The sequence below is a fragment of the Strongylocentrotus purpuratus genome, unplaced genomic scaffold (assembly GCF_000002235.5).
Source record: "Strongylocentrotus purpuratus isolate Spur 01 unplaced genomic scaffold, Spur_5.0 spur5_contig_812, whole genome shotgun sequence".
Classification (NCBI taxonomy): domain Eukaryota; kingdom Metazoa; phylum Echinodermata; class Echinoidea; order Camarodonta; family Strongylocentrotidae; genus Strongylocentrotus; species Strongylocentrotus purpuratus.
The window spans coordinates 640,946-663,311 of NW_022145516.1; the positions used below are offsets into that span (position 1 = coordinate 640,946).

General features: G+C 35.9%; 1 long non-coding RNA gene across 1 annotated transcript; it reads left to right on the plus strand.

Annotated features, from left to right (window-relative positions):
* Positions 1-16,852: 16,852 nt before the first annotated feature.
* LOC115921102 lies at positions 16,853-20,959 on the plus strand. Its single transcript, XR_004062746.1, has 3 exons — positions 16,853-17,139; positions 18,152-18,200; positions 20,901-20,959. It is a non-coding gene; the product is annotated as an uncharacterized LOC115921102 (long non-coding RNA).
* Positions 20,960-22,366: the final 1,407 nt, after the last annotated feature.

Here is a 22,366-nt window from a genome sequence, read left to right on the forward strand (position 1 = left end):
CAATCATGGAGTCGCAAAATGTTTCATTTAAACCAATAACATCAAATGATGCATTTCTCAGAAGTAATCTAAGTTCGTCAATCTTAGCAACTAAGCTATGAATATTCAAATGAGCAAATTTTAAGCCCCTGTTTCTAAACGGAGGAACTGAACCACCTTCTAACTGTTTAATGTTACTCTTACTCAGTTCATGAGATTGTTCCTGAAGATTATGATGTAGTATGCCAGTACCAGAGACAGAGTTTAACTGCACGTTGCCATGACGAGACGTAGATGCTCGTGCCACCCCTGTTGAGCTTTTGTCAGTGGAAGCATTGGGAGAGCAGGTGCAGATTTTAGCCTCCCTCTCGGTGCAATCATCTCGAAATCCTGCGTTGAAGATCCAACAACTTCAGTGTAGGACCTTTGCTGAGTAGGTGTAGGTGGCACTTGAGGTCGCTCATTAAAGTGGCGTAGATTGGAGGCAAAAACAGCTTGTCCTGTCTTATTGATGTGGACCCCATCTCTGCCAAGGTGCCTGTCACCTATGTTAGCGTTGTCGATGAAACCCCATCTCCTTTCACGGGCAGCTCTTTTCAGTCGCCCATTTACCCCATCTACACTGCGCCTCTGATGAACCGATTCCCATCTGCGGTGTATAACACTAAACAAGCATACATTACAGCCTTTTGCTGCAATCACTTCTGCTAATGCTATGATGTCATCGGCGGTGGATGTACTACCATTACCTTTCGACAAGTCATTTGACCCAACATGTAGAATGACGTCTCCTTTCGCCTTTACACCCTCAGTAGCCTTCTTAGAGGAGATATCAGCCACCGTTGCCCCTGGGTTCGGATGGCAGACTACTCGATGTTTTCGGCTCAAGAGTCGGCCCTCAATGTGCTTGATCATCAAGTCGCCTTCGATGACAACATCAGGTAGCTCAGACAAGCGGCGTTGGCGATGCCCTTGTCGGAACTTATTGGTTTGGTCGCTCGTCGACATCGAAGTCGAAGGCTTTGCGTCAGTGCCTTCGAAAACAGCAGCAGGTACCTCCAACAAGCGGCGCTGGCGATGCCCACCTCGGTACTCTTTCATCTGGTCGCTCGTCGACATCGGAGTAGGAGGCTCGAAGTCTGTACCTTCGAGGACAGATTCATGTAGCTCAGACAAGCGGCGCTGGCGATGCCCATCTCAGTACTCTTTCATCTGGTCACTAGTCGACATCGAAGTAGCAGGCTCAGCGTCAGTGACATGTTTATCCGCAAGGACATCGAACCTATTCTTCGTTGGGACGGTATAAACATTTCCTGGTCGCTTATCATACCTCGCGGGATTAACACTTGAGATAGTTCCCACTATCTCATTGAGATCTATTTTCTCCTTTACCAGATCAGCACTATCGAACTTAGCTTCAAGATGGATAAGCCTGTCGGCTAGTTCATTAACTGACGACAAAACTAGATTGAATAGGTCATAGAGATCACCTTGCTCAGTATTCGTCTGCTGATTTCTTTTGTCATTACTCGCTTGATGGATATTGTCATTGATTGCACTTTGCAGCCTATTAACTAAAGTTTCTTTTACACCATTTTTATTTAGACCACATTTCTGCAGTTCAGCTTTGAGTTCCTTCACACGGAGACTTCTTACATTAACGACGGTCATTGTGACGTCATTTAATATAGTTGTTCACCTGTTTGCTGAAAAGTACTGTGTTAACATCACTGCGTAATAAATACTGAGATAACTCACTAGCGCACATTTGCGTTGTATCTTTGCGCTCACTTGCGCTGTATCCAAGATGAATTGTGCATAAAGTGTTTATATTGCGCTTAATGTTCAAAAACCAAGAAAATAAATATTTAAAAATTGACCAAAATTACAGTATAAAATGGCCAAAATCTTTAAAAGTCTAAAAATTTGTGAAAAATAAATTACACAAATCTCACCACTGTCCTTACGTCGTCAGTTTTGTATAAAAAGTTTCCTTGAGTCCATTATTTGGCTGCAGAAAAGTGCATTTTTCAGGAGCTCGCGAAAAACAAGTCCATCTCTCTTGAAACACAATCACATGTCATTTGGCAAGACTTTGATCTACATTTGCCACACTCAACCCAGGCGATGTAAATGGGTACCTAGCATGAATTAATTTCTTGAAATGCTAGAGCACCATAATGGGAGCTGTGCTTAAGCCAGGGTAATAATTGGGAGCGCCAGGAGTGTCAAGTCTAATAGGACAGACATGAGCGCTATACAAGAACCCACTATTATTATTATTATTATTTACAGGTGAATACTTGGAACCCTGCGAATAATGCACAATGAATATAGAGCCCTCAGTGTTCAATGAAAGGCAGTTTGTACAAAAGACATGTTGCTAGAGATTATTTTGAAAAATAATGCTGGGGGAAAATTATCTTCATAATCCCTGAAGAATTATTCATTAAAAAAATTACTTTCAAATAGCAAACATGTTAAATAAATGTCTCCACAGCAATTTAAAAAAAAATCAGCATGAGGCTGACTGCAGATTTTCTACATGCCTTTGTACACACTACCTAACATTGAACGTTGAGGGGGATACATTCACTGTGCTTTTTTCTCTTTTTCCCTGAGTATTTACCTGTACTTATTTTTCCATAGTTGTGTCTGACTGGTTATGGTTATCGTAATGGTAATTTTGTAGATGTATTCTTGTCTTTCTTCAAGCAATATTTTAGGTTATGCAAAGATCGATAGGCTGATATAATACCAATGATTTGAAAAATGCCTCTTGGTATATAGATGGGCTTAGCAGCATTTCTGTTAATATATGACCCCTGAGAAACATACAATATATTCAATTTAGTTCTAGGATACAGTAACTTTTAAAAACAGATTAAAGGATACTACAAATGTTCTTGAAAATATACAGCTTTTTCTACGATTTGTAAATATAAAATTGCTATACATGAATGAATAAAATAATTACAGTACAGTTTTAATTCATCAATATTATTCACTGTCACGTGCCAGAGGTTCCCTGTGACTGATTATAAACTCTTGAAGGAAAGCAAAACCAAACTGTCTGTTTAACAGAGAACTGAAGGCAAGAAGAGATTAGAAGTATAAAATTAAACAAAGTTTATTAACTGAAATACAATAACAACTAATGCCATCAGCATTCAAATGCAAGTAAACATGGTAAATATATGGTTAATGCCAAAATAATTAATCATTGGCGAAATTACCGGTTAAGCAATATGTACCAATATCTGAGCTCAGTATAACATTCAGCGTGTTTCTATTAGTTATACTGAATTTATATGTTTAAAATGTTCTCCAGAAAATAGCGTATAATGCCAGGGAAGGGCAGTTTCTATCTACAAGCATTATCCAGATAAATACACTACTCATGAATTAAAGTTCATCAAACTCTGGCTAAGGTCACCACAAATTATTGTGTGACTGCTATAGGTCAATCGAAGATTTTAGTGTCGCGCGCGTCGGGGTAAAATATTCCGATCACATGATCACTCCGATTTCCGGTTTCTCTCCGATATGTGCACTCATTCGGAACGGCGTGAGTTTCTACTTACGTTTGTCTGGTTAGCTTCCCCTGCATTATCCTTCTAAATAATTTTGCCTGTGAAGGCATCACAGCTCTCACGGCCATTATCCGGATAATGGCAGAGAAAGTCAGTTTCTATTAGGCAAAATGTATCCCTTATCGGCCATTAACTAGATAATGGCTTCTAATAGAAAATGCTGATTGTCATAACAGGTGAGTACTCAATTAAATGCTGCAAATTATAGCAGAGTGAACATTAAAGTTCAAGTATTGCCAGTTTCACCGATTTATTGTTCATTCATTGCGGAAAATTAATGTCTTGTATAAATACAAAAACCTGTTGCATTAGGGCCCAGCGGATGCGTCACGCAATTCGCGGATGTGGTGACTGGTTGGCTAGCTGACCTACGGCTGATGGTAACCACGCCCATTCGTCATACATGCTCTCAGCGATGTCATCATTTTTACTACAAATTATCAGTATAAAATAATTATTAGTTATAATTTCATCCTTTGGATAATAAACTGATCACTCTTAAATAGTTATCGACAGGTCCTTACAAAATAAGATTCAGCTTACCACCACTTTGGGGTTACAAAATTTAAACAAAAAATGAAAGTATTAAAGATGAAGCTCCAAAGAACCATGTCTGCTCTCCATCAGAAATAAATGCATAGGGATCACCAACACAATCGCTAGAATTAATTGGCTGCCCGCTATTTTTCAGGTTTTTTTCATTTTTTTTCCTCCGCTTTAAGCGAGAACAATATAAATACCTTTAAATAACTTAGGAAATGACATCAAATATCACTTCCCATGACACTCACCAACTATCTTGTTTATATAGAATAGTCAAGCATACTCATGTTGAACTGGCACAACTTCTTAGTATATTTAATGTGTTTTATGTACGTGTTATTTAAAAAAAACAGAATGCTCTCCCTCCATACATGTATGCAAATTTCAATGTTTTATCAAAGGGGGATTTATGTAATATATAAATCTCAGTCGAAAGTAGAACAAACTAACGTTATGTCTCTGATAGTTACTTTTTATTTCATGATGAGGACACTATATTGCAGTGTCTTTTTTTTTCTTGTTGTTCGGGGGGGGGGGGGGTGTTAAAAGTACTGTTAAAGTTAAAAAACTAAGGGGCAGAGCGTGTGTCATTAAATTTAGTGATTGGGTGGGGAGGGGGGGGGGAGATCTATGGGTGGATGAGATACAATTGATTATCACCACCGAGACAGAGGGTGGGATGTTATCGCAATTGTACCCCTCTTCCTATCCTAGCCTCCTCTTCATTTAAACCTTTTTCTTCTCTTTATCTCACCCTTCCAGTCCCCCCCCCCCTCTGTTTCTCTCATTTATCCATTTGAGGGGGGGGGGCCTATGAAGCACTGAACTCCGAACACTGCTCGACTAAGTTCCTAGACGTCATGATTCCTTACGTTGTTTGTTTGTCTCATACCGTTATAGCATACTTGTCCTGTCAAATATGTTAAAGCCCCACTGTACTACTTGTAGCTACTAGCTTGCTCCCTCTATGCCTAATCGGTGACCATTTGTCTCCCATGATCCTCTTTTTCTTTTGTTAATTGACAGCTGAGTTGATGAGATAGCCACCTGTCAGTGACCACCCTGGGTGGTCTAATCCCTCCTAGCCAAACTAGTACAGACGGTCTTTAAATAGAATAGTTTAAAAATGGTTCAGTAAAAAATATAATAATAAAAAACTACCAAACTTGCTATGTTTTTCAAATGTACTTTTGTATTAGATGACATATTTATTACTGTTATTAGAAGGAATGAAAGTTCATAGATTCCTTATAAGACGCTAATATTATCCAATGAGCTTATAACCAATATTTACTCGCATTTGGTATTCTTTGTGAGGAAGGGAAACGACGATACAAGTTTTGTTTAAACAGTTCAAATATTTCATTCTTTCACTGGGCCGGATTACATACGATCTTCAGTTATTCATTCAAGACTTTATTCCAGACTCAGCTGCAAGAGCAGAGGTTCATATAACATATTTACATGTAGATATAAACAATGAACAAGAATAATAGAGGAACATATTATTAAAAACTGACATATTTACATGTACAAGTAACAAAACTAAGAGGGGAACACATATGGATATATGAGAAACAAATCCAAACTGCTTCAATCGACTGTGACAACAAGCTTCGGAACCTCCACAAGTCTGAGGTGAACCTTGGAATGCTTTGCAATGGGTTAACTAACATTTTAACAATCATATTTTCTGAAGTGTCAATTCTCTGAATAAACTTGAAAATTAGATTTCTTACATCAGCTTGACATGCAGGTATATTCTCATCTGCAAACATTTTACTTGCACTAGAGTGCCTATTCGTAAGAGCATCCTCATAGCATCATTATAGGCTACCGTCAGCTTCTTTATACTGCTCTTTTTATACCTATTATACCTATTCCAAAGATGTGCAGTATATAACGGTGTACACTTTGAATATGCTCAAAATAATTCAAACTTAACTTTACGAAAGCACATATGAAAATTTCTGCACAGTGTGTTACCCTGTGCACAAAGTTTACGACACTGTCTATAGATATCTCTATTATGATAACATAATGACCTATAGGTACTTAGCCTCTTTAAAAACATCACGTTTAGCACCACACAAATAAAAATCTGGAAATACCAACTTACAATGTTCTTTACAATTCACAATCATAACGTGATTCCTTTTTGCATTATATTTAACATCATTGTCTATTCCAAACTGAGAACAAACATTTAGCAGTCTCTGTGAACCTGCAGTTGATGAACTAAAAATAACAAGAACATCAGCATACATTAAATTTTGAGCGTTTGTGCGTACTTTTAAAATGTATAATCCAATTTGCCTCATTTTGGAGTAAAATTTGAAGAGAATGAACCAACTAACCATTTACATGATTTCCTAAATATGAAGTATATATAAGCAAAAAGATACATACCGAGAAATGTTATTGATTGTATTTGAAGCAATTTATTGAAAATTGTAACCTCATCACTTTTCACACCGGACTGTCAATTAAGATAATACACTGGTATCACTAGACCCTGAATTCTTTCAAAAGTTTTTCCCCCTCTCTTTCCTAAAGAAATAATTATTATTATTACTAATATCATATAATTGAAACAGAGAGGATGGTGTGCGTCTGTTTTGATCTGATATACATTAATAATGACCTTTGACCCAATAGTTCTTTAATACACCATTCCACTATTTCAATTCTTTTTAAGTATTTTCTCCTGAGCAGCCAGTCGAATAACAATTGACCTGAAAAGCTTTGTACAGAAACGGTGGCCTGAATAATGAACTAATGAAATCCATAGCTGCGAAAATATTTTCCCATCAGCTGAAAAAACATGGAAACATAAAAAACATGAGTGTGTCTAAAACCCTGTGTTAACCGGAAAATAAAGTCGCGTTGTCATCCAGACAAGATTTACCCCCTTCCTGTTACGACGCGTCAATCGGGATAACGTCCTGACAATATCGAGGTGACATCGAGGTAAATGTCGCCCTCGTCGGGCCAGGGTAATATCGCGGTCGTCCGGATGACATCCTGATAAACGGCCTATTAAGACGCGCGCGGAACTCTACCCGGATAGATGACGTCATCGTCGTGAAAAAATGTATACGTGTACACAATGCGCGCCAGCTGATCGCGATGAGGGAGGTGCGGTTGCTATGGTAACCTACCATTATTATTCTGCCATGAATTTGTTCGCAAGATATCTCAAGAATGAATAAAGCCATTATCATGAAACTTGCCTTGATGATAGATATTTGTCTAAATTAGAACTGCATGACTTTTCAGTGACGTCATCTAGGAGCCATTTTGTTAAAATTAACTGATGATCATATCTTCATTACGGAAAATCATTTCTCATTCATAATTATCATGATCAAGGTTAATATCTTGTCTGTTTTCAATCACTAGAGTGATATAACCTGGATCAGTCTAGAAAGTGAGTGAGAACGGAGTCTAAGAGGATTTCCTGTAAGCTTGCAGGCCAATAATCTTTTCACACAAACACGTAAACATTTCGTACAGATAATTCACAGGTGACACCACTTGCCCAGTATTCAGTCTGTTATACTTGCAATAGTTTATTAATACAAAATGCTATAACTTTTACAATTTTTATTTTTTTATTTTTTTATTTTTTTTATTGAAATATATTTATTCAGGATAACAAGAATCAGAAAAAAATTGTAAATACAAATTCTGTTAAACATCATGGTCCTGAACAGGATAAACATGTAGTACACGGATATATAATTAATGAATATCACCAAAGCTAACAAGCAAAGGTAAGAACAGTATAAAACTAACATTTAAGAATAATACGCATTAAAATTAGTACCAAAAAAGACATGTACCGGTATTCAAAAAATATGTTCAAAATGTACTGAGTATTTGCATAGTCTCATTCCTTTACTTAATAATTCCAAATCTACAGCAGACTACGCCATACTTACCTATACCATTAATGCTATTCCCTTTATACTTTACCCGCTATTTACCAGCAAAGGTTTTCTCCATAGAGAAAAACACAAAGAAGAGTCTGTAAACACAGACTAAGTCTTTTTGTGCGTCATACTCCGTCGGATACAATCTAGGAAACCCTGACGGTCAGTGTTTTATATAACGCCCCGCGCTTCGTATCACTTCCTCTTTCCTTTGAAGGCGCTTGCTGAGAGTACATACTAAATGTAAGCAGTTGTGTTAGGGTTGTCGGATTCTTCTTGTATACCGTTCTTTTATCCAGCAGTGTTTGCAACAAAGCAAAAAGGAGAAATATACCAAAATTTAGACATGAATAGATTTTTAACTCCCTCAATTTCCATTGTAATTTTACTTTGTTCCGCTAATATGCTTCTTTTTACATTGCTTTTTGAATAAACTGCTATTCGGTCATCGGTGGCAGCAGAGGTATGAATGAAGGATCATTATACAGAATATTATTTACTCTTGAAAGGGATCCGGTAACTTTGTCTCAGATTCTGAAACAAAATCCTGGACTTAGCTCATGCTGCAATGATAATTATAAGCCTTTAGGCCAGTCAGAAGCATGAACCTAACCTTCAGTTTATTTGATTAACTAATTTTTGTTTTAAAGGAAGGGGGGTGGGGGTTGCAATTATTGAACATATTTGTAACTTTTTAAAGCAATATCTAGTGATTTTGTTATAATATAATGTTTCAAAATTTAACAAATTTTCTTGTTTTCTACACCAACCTACTGGTATACCAAATTTGTCATGTTATTAGCAGTAAAAAATTGGCCTATGGGTTATGGTATAAATATGTTGCATAGCTTGAATGCTGTTGGTATCTTTTTTTGGAGTATGTCAGAGCCTAAATCAATTTCATAAAAATTGATTAATAAGTACCAGTACACATGCATATCTGAAATATTTTGTGCCGGGTACTGAGGAATCTAAAATCTGAAGTACTTAAATACAGACCTGTGTTTTCCACCATATACATGATGTATATGCCTAGAAACAATGTCTAGTTCTGATATTCCTTTACTAATGTTGAACGCTGAAGAAAAAAATTCTGTAAAATTCAGGTTTTCTCAATCTATTCAACATCAGCTTAATGGTTAAAAGCCCTGTTAATGTATGGTAGGTTCAATTATAGCATACCATATCTAATTGCATGAATGCTATTTGGTATTTACGTTTTAGGGTTTTCACTTACGGTACGGTACTTACGGTATTCAGAGATGCCAACCAGTACGATTTAATCGTATTTAGTATGATAATAAGAGTGGAATACGATAATACGATATCACCTCTTAAAATACGATTTTTTAAATTTTATTTTTGTTTTCCTTCTTTTTCTTATACCCATAAAAACCTTGGAATCGCATAGAAACATGTACAATTAATCCCCTGCAACCCCAATACAAACTTTGCTTTACAATTTTCTTTAAAAATTTTAATGAAAGAGCAAACATTTTACTTGACCGTATATACGTATATAAGTATCTGATATCGTGGTGCTCCTGAATATCAGGTAAAGTATATCACCCAAAACGATGAATTTACCAGTTTTTATATAACATCCCGTTTCATGTTCGCAGTATATTATGGGCAGTTTACAATGGTGTCAAACTGACCACAATGAAATGACCTTTCAAATGATACCATACACAGTATATGTTCACACAGAAAATTTAAAATAATCGGGATTTGAACAAGGGTCACGATTCAGATTCTGCTGGGTTTCCACCAAATTTTAACACATATTGGCTATGACGTCATATTTCAGAATATTTTTCGCCCCCTTTCAGATCGTTATGATTTTTTCTTGAAATTATGCAAGCATATTCTGAGTGACCAAATGCAATGATAGTATGGAAGGCCATTTGTGGCACAGCTCGGGTCATGACATGTTCTTCTTTGGGTCAATTTCGCTATTCATAGGGTCTGCTATTAGTAAGGTCCGTTATTCATAGGGACCGCTATTCATAAGGACCGCTTTTCATAATTTTGGAAAAGGGTCATTATTCATGAGGTTCATTGTTCATAATGAGCGCTATTCATAATCAGAGAAGAGGGTCGGTATTCATAATATGAGAAGAGGATCTTTATTCATAATTCAAAATTGGGGTCGTTATTCATAAGGGTAGCTATTCATAATAGGAGTAGAGGGTCAATATTCATAACATGAAATGAGAGTCGGTATTCATAATGCACAATGAGGGTCGCTAATCATAAGGTTCATTATTCATAAGGGTCGTTATTCATAATACGAAATGAGGGTCACTATTCATAATACGAAATGAGGGTCGCTATTCATAATACGAAATGAGGGTCGTTATTCATAATAGGAGAAGGGGGTCGCTATTCATAATACGAGATGAGGGTCGCTAATTATAATATGAAATGAGGGTCGCTGTTCAAAATAGGAGTAGAGGGTCGCTATTCATAACAGGAGGAGAGGTTCGCTATTCATAATATGAAATAAGTGTTGCTCTTCAAAATAGGAGTATACCTGTATCACCGTTATCGCAAGCAATAAAATCACAATCTATATCTAGACCTAGATCTACGGCTAATAATAAAACGTAGGGCCTACCCTGTTGCTGTTCTTGGTGTCTAGCGACCAATTCTTCACACACACAATGTATGGTATCCGCGATCGCTCAAACCAGTTTTTAAGCAAGACTGAACTATTCCCGGTAACTTGAATTTTACCCTCAAACTATTACATGGGCGTGGCATTTTCTCTTATATTTACGGGGATGGCTAAAACCATGACTGCAATTCGACCAATTAGATGGCTAGATTTCTAAAGTGAGGTATATAATTATTGTTATTACTAATATCATATAAGTGAAACATACAAGGTGGTGTGTGTCTGTTTTGATTTTAAACATTAGGAACAATATATTATTTGTATGACCTTTGACCCAATAGTTCATTCATACGTCATTCCATTATTTCAATTCTTTTCAATTCTTTTCTGCGCAACCAGCCGAATAACTATACTCAAATAACTATACTCTTGAAAGGCTTTGTATAGAAATAGTGGCCTGAATAGTGAACAATTGAAATATATAGCTGCAAAAATATTTTCCCATCAGCTGAGAAGAATATGGAAACATCAAAAGCATAATTATGTCTTATTATGGTAGTTGAACTCTGCTAATTGTATTGCATTTATTGTGAAAGCGGTGAAGAACGGATCGGCTGCTCTAATATTGTTTTTTCAAGATACTATACAGGATAGATGAACAAATTAGCTTCACTTTTGATGGACACATGTCCAGGCGCGGATCCAGGATTTCTTAGGGGGGGCCCAAATTTGAAATTATGCGAGCCAAATTGTGGTACGTAACAGTGACCAGCAGTGGCGTAATGAGCAAAAACGTTGGGGGGGGGCAGATAAAAAAATCTGCATCACCCCACTCTTACATGCAGGCCCCGCTGAACGTTTTTGTCTCGCCTGCGTAGCAAAAAGCGAGACATAGGCGCCGCTTTTCCGGTGACAGCGACAGCGACGGTGGCATCAACATCAAAAACTTAACCTAAGGTTAAGTTTTTGAATTTTTGGTATAATTTTAAAAGTATAAGTTCTTAGTCAATGAAACTTTGACTATAGGGTAATCAATTATCCCCAATCATGTGAGTAGAATTTCAGATCACAAAGTCAAGGTCAAAGGTCATTTCAGGTCAACAGACTTGGACTATGTTGTAGCATCATCATCGAAAACTTAACCTTAGGTTAAATTTGATATAATTTTGAAAGTATAAGATCTTAGTCAATGAAACTTGGACTATAGGGTTATGAAGTCTCCCCAATCATGTGAGTAGAATTTCAGGTCACTAAGTTAAGGTCAAAAGTCATTTAAGGTCAACAAACTTACACTTTGTTGTGACATCAACATCAAAATTTTCAAAATGCTTCTTCGTTATTTTTCAACCGATTTTGATTCTGATTCTTTCATATGATAGGGCTAGGAGGGGGATTTGAAATTTCTTCACAGAATTGTGAAATTCATTATCTTTGCTAATTTATGCAAATTTATTCGAAATCACAAAAAAGGCTTCTTCTCCTTCATTTCTCGACCGATTTTGATTTGGTTTGCTTTATATCGTAGAGCTAACTTTGTTACACTAAACTTCTACACAGAATTTTGAAATTGTTCTCCATTAATTATGGTAATTAATGCAAATTTATTCCAAAAATAACAAAAATTGCTTCTTTTCCCTCATTTCTTGACTGATTTTGATTTGGTTTGCCTTATCTGGTAGAGCTAAATTTGGAACACTAAACTTCTACACAGAATTGTGAGATTTTGCTCCATTGATTATTTATGGTACTTTATGCAAATGAAATGAAATTACCGGTGTGTCCCTTCCAGGGCATCAAATTTTAATTTTTTGACCAGTTCAAAAGTGTACCACATAAAATTTACGATATTTGTTGTTGAGAGATGCGGATGAGCGCTACGTCATTGACGTTCTGGTTTATCATATTGAATTGCGTTATGCAGGCGAGACCGCCGAGAGCGTTTTCCTTGTTCAAAGTGGGTGGGGGGGGGCTAAAGTATTTACGATCAGGTAGAACGTAGCGTAAGTTGGCGTGGGGTCTAGGGGCGGAGCCCTCAGAAGCCCAGGAGGTATGGGCATTTATTACAGTCAGATGAGCATATTTCGATACCTTATTCATGACACTTGCAGGTCACTAATTGGTGTGGGGTCCAGGGGGCGGAGCTCCCGTAAGCTCAGGGGTTTAAGGCATTAAATTACTGTATATCGAGCATCTAGGGGCACGCTTTAGGGCCCTAGGTGGGGTTCAGGGGGCAGAGCCCCCGAAAGCTCAGTAGTTTTAGGGATTTAATTACGGTCAGATGAGCATATTGTTATACCTCATTATTTTGTGACACTGGCAGGTTTCTAATTGGCGTGGGGTCCAGGGGGCATAGCCCCCGGAAGCTCAGGGGTTTTAGGCATTTAATCCCAGTGAGATGAGCATATTGTTATACCTCATTATTTTGTGACACTGGCAGGTCACTATTCTTTCCCCCTTTTTCTCTTTCTTTCTATTTCTCTTTAATATACTTTTTCACAAAAAGTGTTGGCGGGGGGAGCTTGAGGCCCTCGAGCCCCACTGTTCCACGGGCCCTTACATGTAGGCCTCTAAATGAGCATATTTCTTGCGTGACTGTAAATTTAGGAATTTGTAATTTTACACCGAAGGCATAAAACAGTATAATTTACTATAAGTGAGGAAAAATCTCGGAAAATTATGTCATTTCAGCAACATTTTGTAAATCACCGGTATCGAATTAAAAATAAACCACTTTGAATTTTATTTGGGGGGAGGCCCCCCCCCCCCCCCGATCTACACCTTGTTGGCGGGAAAAATCACAACTGATCTTCCCTAGCTACCTTTCTTTCTCTGTTTTTCTTCTTTCCCTTCCCTTCCTTCTCTCTCTTTTAGGTTTGCTGGGGGAGGCAAGGGCCTTTCAGCCGATCCACACGTTGTTGGCGGGATTTATCGCAACTAATCTCCCCTTCTTTTCACCCTTTTCTTCTTTCTCTTTTTTGTTCCCTTTCAGCTTGTCTCTTTTCCTTTCCCTTCCTTCTCTCTTTTTTGGGGCGGGGCCGGCGGAGAGGTAAGGGCCTTTTGGCCCCCCCCCCTGATTCACAAATTGTTGGCGAGAAAATTGCAACTGATATCCCCCTTCTTTTCCTTTCTTCCTCTTTTTTTCTTTCCCTTTATCTCCTTTTTTCCCTTTTTTCTTTCCTTTTTTCTTTCCCTTTCCTTCCTTCTCTCTTATTTTCTTAATGGGGGGGGGGGGGGGAGGCAACAGTCTGGGAGGCAAGGCCCTTTCAGCCCCCCTCCCCCCCCCCCCGATCTCCTTCTTTTACCTCCTTTTCTTTTCTTCTTCCTCTTCTTTCTTTCCCTTTCTCTCCTCTTTCCCCTTCCCTTCTTTTCCTTCTCTCTCTCTCTCTCTCTTTTTTTTTGCTGGGGGGGGGGGGCAAGGCCCACTACCCCCCTCCTGGATCCACGTCTGGACATGTCAGAGGTTTATAGTTTAATGTATTTCAAGACATTTAGGTATACGCCAAATGATATAGGTCTAGTTATGAAGCCAGTGAATGAAAATAAAAATTTTGGTTGGCTTGTATATTCCTCATTTCTGTAAATAGAGATAAATATAATGCACAATATAGGAGAAAGGTCACTACGAAAATAGTAAAGAAAACTGAAACTATAAAGATTATGAACTGAGAGTAAGGATTCAGTTATCAAGTGGATGTTTGAACATCGGCCTTTGGTAGTTATATGGATAACTACTATTGTCCATAGAACAATAAAATTATATGAACATTCAAATACAAATCACAAATGATAAATAATAATGAATTACTAAACACATATACAATCTGGTTAAGTAAAACCTATGTTAGACACATGCGTTTGTTCAGATTGATATTAGTAGAATGCATTTAAAGTATGTTAATAAATAAAAAAATTGAAACTCTTTAAAAGGAAAAAAAATGACGGGAATTCCTGGTTGATAAATCACATGTGATAATTTGTGTTGGTATGTTTTGTCAAAACCACGCAGAAGAATGTGCGAAAATTCCTCTGAGCGTTTGTTTAATGTGATCATTCATTTGGGGAAGGAATATGTATATATGAGTTTAAACCCATTCCTCACCAGGTTTCCCATTCTATTTGACACTAAAAACTAAAATAACATCTTTAAAATTTCTAAAGGAGAAAACGATTAAAACAGTTACTAAATTTGTATTGCCCCCTTAAGTCTCCATTATTAATCAAGTACATACCACCGTCACGCCCCCAAACTGACGCCACACCGACTGAGTCCTGACTATCAGGGAAAATGTAGTGTTTTTTTGGTGGGTGGGTGCACATTGAAGATGATATACCTGCTGTAGTTAAAGGTCATTTTTATTTTATTTTTATTTTTTAATATATATACAGACATATGTAATTTAATTTGTTATTGTATTCAAATTGTTAGGGGTCTCATATACCAACACAAGTTACTTCCTAAAGCCCAAGTCCACTCCAAAAATAACTTACTTTCAATAGAACCAGAAAAAATCAGACAAACCAATCAAAAAAAGTTTGAGCAAAATCTGATAACTAATAAGAAAGTTATGACTTTTTAATGACATGAATTGGCAACTCATGAGTTTGTGATGTATGGTTCTCACTATCCACTAATTATTTTCTTTATATTGAAAGTATAAATTTCCTATTTTCACCCTAAGAACCTTATTTCTTTACACCAGCATCCAAGTTAGATCGTTAGTAATATGTTTTTGTGTGGATGCACAAATAAAGAGTAAGTTTTGTCCAGTTAAATCATGAAAAATTGAATTTTGATAAACTATTTATATAAAAATCAATAATTATGAAATACAATATTCAGAAAATAGTGTCAATTCTTCAAAATTCATAAAAGTTTTTGGAAAATGTCATGTACGCAATATGATACAAATCATATAACCTGGGCAAAGGCATGGGAAAATCAAGTTTTGGGGGATAAAAAGGGAAATTAATGGGATTAAACTAAATAAAGCAATTGATAAAATGTGAGGACATGACGTCACCAACTGATAACCATCTTGGCAAATTGTGTTGTGATTCTCATTGTTCCATAGTTTTACATACTTTATTCGAAAAATTCATAACTTTCTTATTAGTTATCCGATTTTGCTCAAACTTTGTTCGTTTGGTTTGTCTGATTGTTCTGCTTTTATTAAAAGTAAGTTATTTTTGGAGTGGACTTGTCCTTTAAGGTTCCTGGCGTACTATGTATTCTGTATTTAGGATTTGTAATTTGATACCAAATAAATTGAATTGAAATAATTTTTGTTTTGTTAGTTCATTAATCGCGACTACATAGATAAGAAATAGAGGAATGCAAACTTAAATTGATTAGAGGACTTGCGATGACTCATGATTAGACGGGGCCCTTTTATCAGTCCGTCAGGCTGACTGTGGTATAAGACAGACTCTGATAAAAGCTCCTCCCTGCTTTTGTCATACACACAAGTTTTCCACCCACCTAATGAGAATAAAAGTGAGTGGAATTCTCCGGTTCTTGAATGTATAATATAGTTGGGATAACAATACAAAGCGTGCAAGAGGAACATATTGTATCCCTTCACACACAGGCTGCTGGCAGTGAACATAGGTATTAAAGTTGCCTAGTTACCTAATTATCTATATCTAGAAAATATGTTTACAGTCTGTACAGGGGACATTGTGATAAACTCATGATATAGGTTTTAAGAATGATTAATTTATCATCATCGCGATCTCAATATTTTCATGCGTACCTGGTAGGTCGTAAACGCTTTCCTAACCAGCTTTGAAGAGAGTTGCCCATGTCATTAATGCGGAGTAGGCAAGAGCATATTGTCCATTAATATGTAATTTGACTGATACTATATGACTGCTGAATAATATGACTCAATATATTCATATATAATTGACAAACACACAGTATATTGTAAACGCTGTTATTTTTGTGTGATTAATTTTTCGGGCTTAACGACCCCAAAACATATTCGCGAGTTCTAAAATTCACGGACACCTACTTTAGCGCGAAATCCGTGAAAATTAATGTACCGCGTTTACAGTAATGAGGAGTTTTTATTGAAAGAAATAAATAATATAAATAGAATAAAATAATAACCAATTTTGACAATCAATAGAATTTAAAAAAATTATATTTACACCATTATACTTTACTCCTTCAGCAAAATGAGTGACAACACCGACGCTTTCAACCAATTTTTGAAGAAGATAGCTAAGGAAATCAAACATGATAACTTCGATGACTTAGGAGAGCATCTAGGATTCACACCTGCAGAAATTAAGCTCTTCAAAGATGAAAACAGGCTCACAGTCACAACCGAGGGCACTTTGCAAATGCTTAAAAAGTGGCGTGATGGGCAAACAGAGACTAATGAAAGGGGAAATTTGAAAGCTGCAATGGAGAAAGCCGGCCTTGTCCGCTTGGTACATAAATACTTCTCTGCTGATGAAATGGGTATGTAACAAAGTGTCAGTTGATACAATTTTGTAAATGCATGCTGATTCATCTACTCACTTTAGCACTGTTAATAATTGAGAATAAAATCACAATTGTACACGTTCATAAATCAATGATAGTTGGATCTTACTTATGGTCAAATTCTAGCATTAAGGAATGACCTTTCCAGAGAGATTTCTATTTTTAATGAATAATATCATAGTCAATTTTATTTTAAAAATTAAATTAATGATATGATATATGAACTAATATGAGATACTTTCAGAACTTTAGGGTGCCGTATCAACCATTCATGAAATCTATGTAACAGTTCATTTTATTTACTTTGTTAGGAAATGTAATAGTTTATCATTTTTTGGTTATTCTGTAACAAAGCTATTGAAAATACAATATTATTTAAAATTTGTTGATAGGAAACTTAGCTGTTGTGAAAGTATCTCATAGAAGTTTTTTGATATCATATCATTAATGTATGTGTATGTTTATTAACATGTCTATATTTTTTTTCTTCAAAATTGACAACTCTCTGAAAATTTCATATTGTAACTTGGAATTGACCTGATTTATTTAATAATTCACATGTATTTCAAAGCACTGTTTAGTACCTGTTTCATACATTAAAGGCAATCTGATTCATGCCAGTTAAATCTTCGTAGATATAGGGTTCCTTCTGAAAAGTATGTTCAACATGTTATCTTTCAGGGGAAGTTTTACTTGTGTCCATTTTGTCTTTATTTCCATATTTTGTGTAATCCCATTGATTTTGTTTTTAATTGACCTTCATGATTTGAATTACTGAATAAAATACCCATGAATACTCTCTTAATTTGCAAATTTAATTCTGCATTGTAAAAATAAATACATCCTTTTATATTCTGTTTTGAAAATTGTCCAAATCTCTGTGAAGATAATAATTCAATAACATAGAAGACCTTGAGAAGCGTTGCCTTTGGAATGTATTAGCTACCTATATAAATCCTTATTTCCGCTACTTTTATTTGATTCAAAGGGCAACACCCAAGACACACAACGCCTGCTTCAACGGTGCAAGGTGCAAGGTATGTACATGTATACAAAGTCATATACAATCTATTGTGACTGTTTCTAAAATTGTATAGGAGTAATGTTCACGGCTCAGTTTCAATCTCTTAATAATTTGCCTCTATTGCCTAAATAATTGCCATAGGACGATTATTATGTATACTATAACGTCTCAATTATTTTGTTAACATGATCAATGAGTTGGAATGTTGACAAAGTCTTAGGATTGCTTTCTAAACATATTTCTATGTTCTCCAAATTCACAGTGAATTTCATGTAAAGCACACTGTTGTGTATGATTTACTAACCAATTCTTCTTCAACCTACTCACATTTCAAACTTCATTTAAAACGTTGAGTCGCTCAGATGATGAAAGTATATACAGTATACTTAGTTTGTGCAATAAATATAGCTTTCAAATGCATTTGTCGATATAAAAGTGACACACTTTCAAATTAGGACCGCATTGTAGCAGCATCATTGGTTCCTAACAATTTTGGTTTAGCTGTCATAAAGTGGCTAATTCTACTACTACTAACAAACAAAATAATATTCAGAGAAAAAATATGACATGAAATGTGTGACACAGTGGGTCTCATAAGGCAGTATGAGGTAAACAACTGGTTGGATGTCAACAATTTGAACATTTGTGCAAACTGAATTTTCTTCAATTAGATATTTCTAAAACAAAAGAAATTATTACTGATTTGTGGATACCAACGCTCAGATGTATTGCCTATGAAGATAAAAAAAGAAGACATAGATTTTGTGAAACCTTAAAATGTACTTACAAACAGCAAATTTTCAGTGTAAAGCCATATTTTCGAAGTCCCCGGCAAAGAATGTATATTCCTCTGAAAATTGAAATTGTTTCCATTCATATATGAAGTCGCCTGAAATCTTACAAATATCCAAGACTGAGATTTAAGGGCCTGTATAAAATCTAAAATGACTATTTGGAAAATATGACATAAAAAAAAAAAAAAAAAAAACATAAACCACATCAAGTGATAGTCCCTGAGATTGTCCGCTTGGAGAAATCGATTAAATTAATACCTTATGGATAAGCTATGCAAGGGGATAAGGAAAAACCTTTGGAATTTAATGGTAGATATCTACACAAAATTATTTTACATACTAAGGTACTAATAGATCTGAATGGTTATTTGAGTTTTTATTATCTTAATTTCAAATCAAATTTTGAGGAATATAAGACAACGTTGCATATGTGAAATCGTAGGTCTCCACCTTATTTGGAAAGGTAACCATTATTAAGTTTCTTGCTAAACCAAAATTGATTTAGTTACTTTGTAATTTCCAGATCTCCCTTTATCATTCTTTTAGAATTTCAGAAAATGCTCTTTTAATTTGTATAGGGTAATAGAAAGGACACAACTTTGATGCTCTTTGCTTTACAATGAATATAAAGAAGGAGGACTTAAAATGCCTCATCTATTATCGTTTAACCGTGCAATGAAAGTTACTTGGATAAAGAGATACTTTGATGAGGGAAACAAAAGTAAATTGAAAATGTTTTCTGCACAATCTCTGAGACCTATGGTAGGTGATGGGTTTTTTCAGCGGCAATCTCCGCTCTGATCATTTAATTTTCAATGAATATGCAGATACTTTCCAGTATGATATTTTGATTGCATGGAGTCACTATAAATATTATAACTTAATTGAATTTAAGGAAATTATTTCACAACAATTTTGCCTGATTTGTCATATATTGGTCCATGGAAGACATCTCAATATTAGACATTTTAATTCTGATATTATTATTGTATTATTATTTATTTGACCATTTGGAAAACATACAGTGAGTATAACAATTAGATAATACATAGAGATTGTATAATACATGCAAACAGTTTTAGGAAAGTGTAGAGGAGAGAGAGAAGGGTACAATCTGCTGGTCAGGGGTGACAAAAATTACTCGAAAGCATGCCACCCCAATATGATATGATATATATAAGGATATTTTGCACATTGATGGTTCATTTATGTTGTTAGATCAATTCCAAAGTTAAGTGAACCTTTTGTCAGGTTAATTTATTTTATACTATTCAGAGTTATTTCTGCATTACCTAGTAGCTGGATACATATTTTGAAACATGGACATTTTTAAAAAGAATGTTTTTCGCTAAATTGTGTAGATACTTTATTGATTGATTACTGTAAACTTAAAAAGGATATCAAATTTGTGTACAATAGTTTTTTGAAAGAATTGTCAGTGAATATGTCAGATACAAATCAAAAAGATAAATGTCAAAGTGATTTACAATTTTTTTTTAGCAATTTGGAAATCCAGTATTAACGTTAGTATATATGGCATCAATAGATAATAAAATGAGAAATTTCCAATTTAAACTTACTATTTAATAGAAAAAATTGCAACACATTTTTTCTTTATAAAATTATAATAGGTGCAAGTACTTCATTGTTACTCATACTACTTTACTGAAATAATCCCACATCATGGTTCTTCCCTTCAATAAAATATACAGTTCCGAATCCTTAAATATTTGTCCATACTAGAATTAAGATTTTTTATAAAAGTTATGTTACATTAACATGTACTTCAAAGAACAAGAAATAAATAATACTTTTATGATTCTTTTATGACTACATTAAAAAAATGTGCCTTATGCAATCACAGGAGCAATTACTTTCTTTCAGTAATATATTTTTTTGTGTAAATATTGTTCCAGCAGAGAACTCGCCAGTACAGCTACAGAGAACTCGCCAGTACAGCTACAAAGCCATGTCACAGTAAGGACCACCATTTCGGCTTATTTCGAATCATTGGGTCACTGCGTCCGGTCGATTGGTCGCGTTACACGACCTATCGTGAAATGAAAGCAGGAGATGATGCAACTTTTCATAGATTTGCAGTAGGGTTTTTACAAAATGTCTGGTAGATTGAACCAGATCATTTGAAGATGACAGGGATTTATTTCATAAACACTGACCCTGACATTTCGTTAAAAAAGGGCATGTTTTCACAAAAGGTCTTGTAACGCAACCACCCGACCGGACGCGATGACCTGATGATTCGAAGTGAACCACCATTTCACGTGTTTGTGTCATGTGAAGGCCTACTGAATATGCAACAAGCGTTGAAGTATACCCCTGGTACCTACTTCTTTTATCCGAGGTACCGAGGTACCATTGGCATGGGTCGAGGATCCAGCCATGGGGAAGAAGGGGGAGGGAAGGGGTTGCCGATTGTATGGGATTAGCAGTCTAATTTTGGAGGATGAAAAGCAAATGACAGGGCCGTCGAGTGGAGCAGGGGTGGGGCGGAAATAGGTGCGGGAGAGGATAGAGCAATCAAACTTTCTTTTTCGCTGCTTTTGCACCCTTTTTTTAATTGTCTTCTTCTCACGACCTTATTCGTCATTCAGGTGGATGGGGGTGGGGGTGGTTTAAACGTGTCCGTCATCCTAGCGAAATGCTGTCCTTGCTAACTGTCCCCAGCCAACATGATGTGAATTCAGTTCATTATGATTTTCATTGTAAATAATTTTGGTGGTTCGCACAATTTTATATAATGATTTATATAATGATATCCATCATTTAACCAACCAAATGCCTTAAAAAATGTATCTTTTTAGCTCATATATTTCATAAGAGGATAGTAATTTGAATCTCTTGTTTATGTCAGGGTTTAGTTATGCTTGGTCTCTATAATTATTATATTCTTTTCTTTGATTCTAAAGTTTTTTTAATTTCCAATATAAAAATCTATGTCCAACTACAATAGTTTAAATTGTGTTTGTGCCTGCCCAATGTCATAGCTGATCTGTTTTCTGTTTTTTCTCTCTCGATTCAGGCGACTTTGGAGTCCCCGTCCATATTCATCTCGTATCAATGGGACAAGAAGCCTGAGATCAAGAGACTGTACTCACGTCTCACTGATCTTGGATACCACTGCTGGTTAGACTTCAAGCAGATGGGTGGTGGGGATGTACTCTTCTCTGAGATTGCTAAGGGAGTGAGAGATGCTAAGGTATATAGACCTACAATATTAGTATCAAGCAATCATTGACAGTGAAAGAAAGAGACCACAGGTGGAAACTTTGTTATTACGAATTCATTTCACATTTTAGTAATATTTTTGTTAGGGGGAGAGCAGGTAACATGATTTTTTGTTGAACTCCTGATGGACTGATTCCAA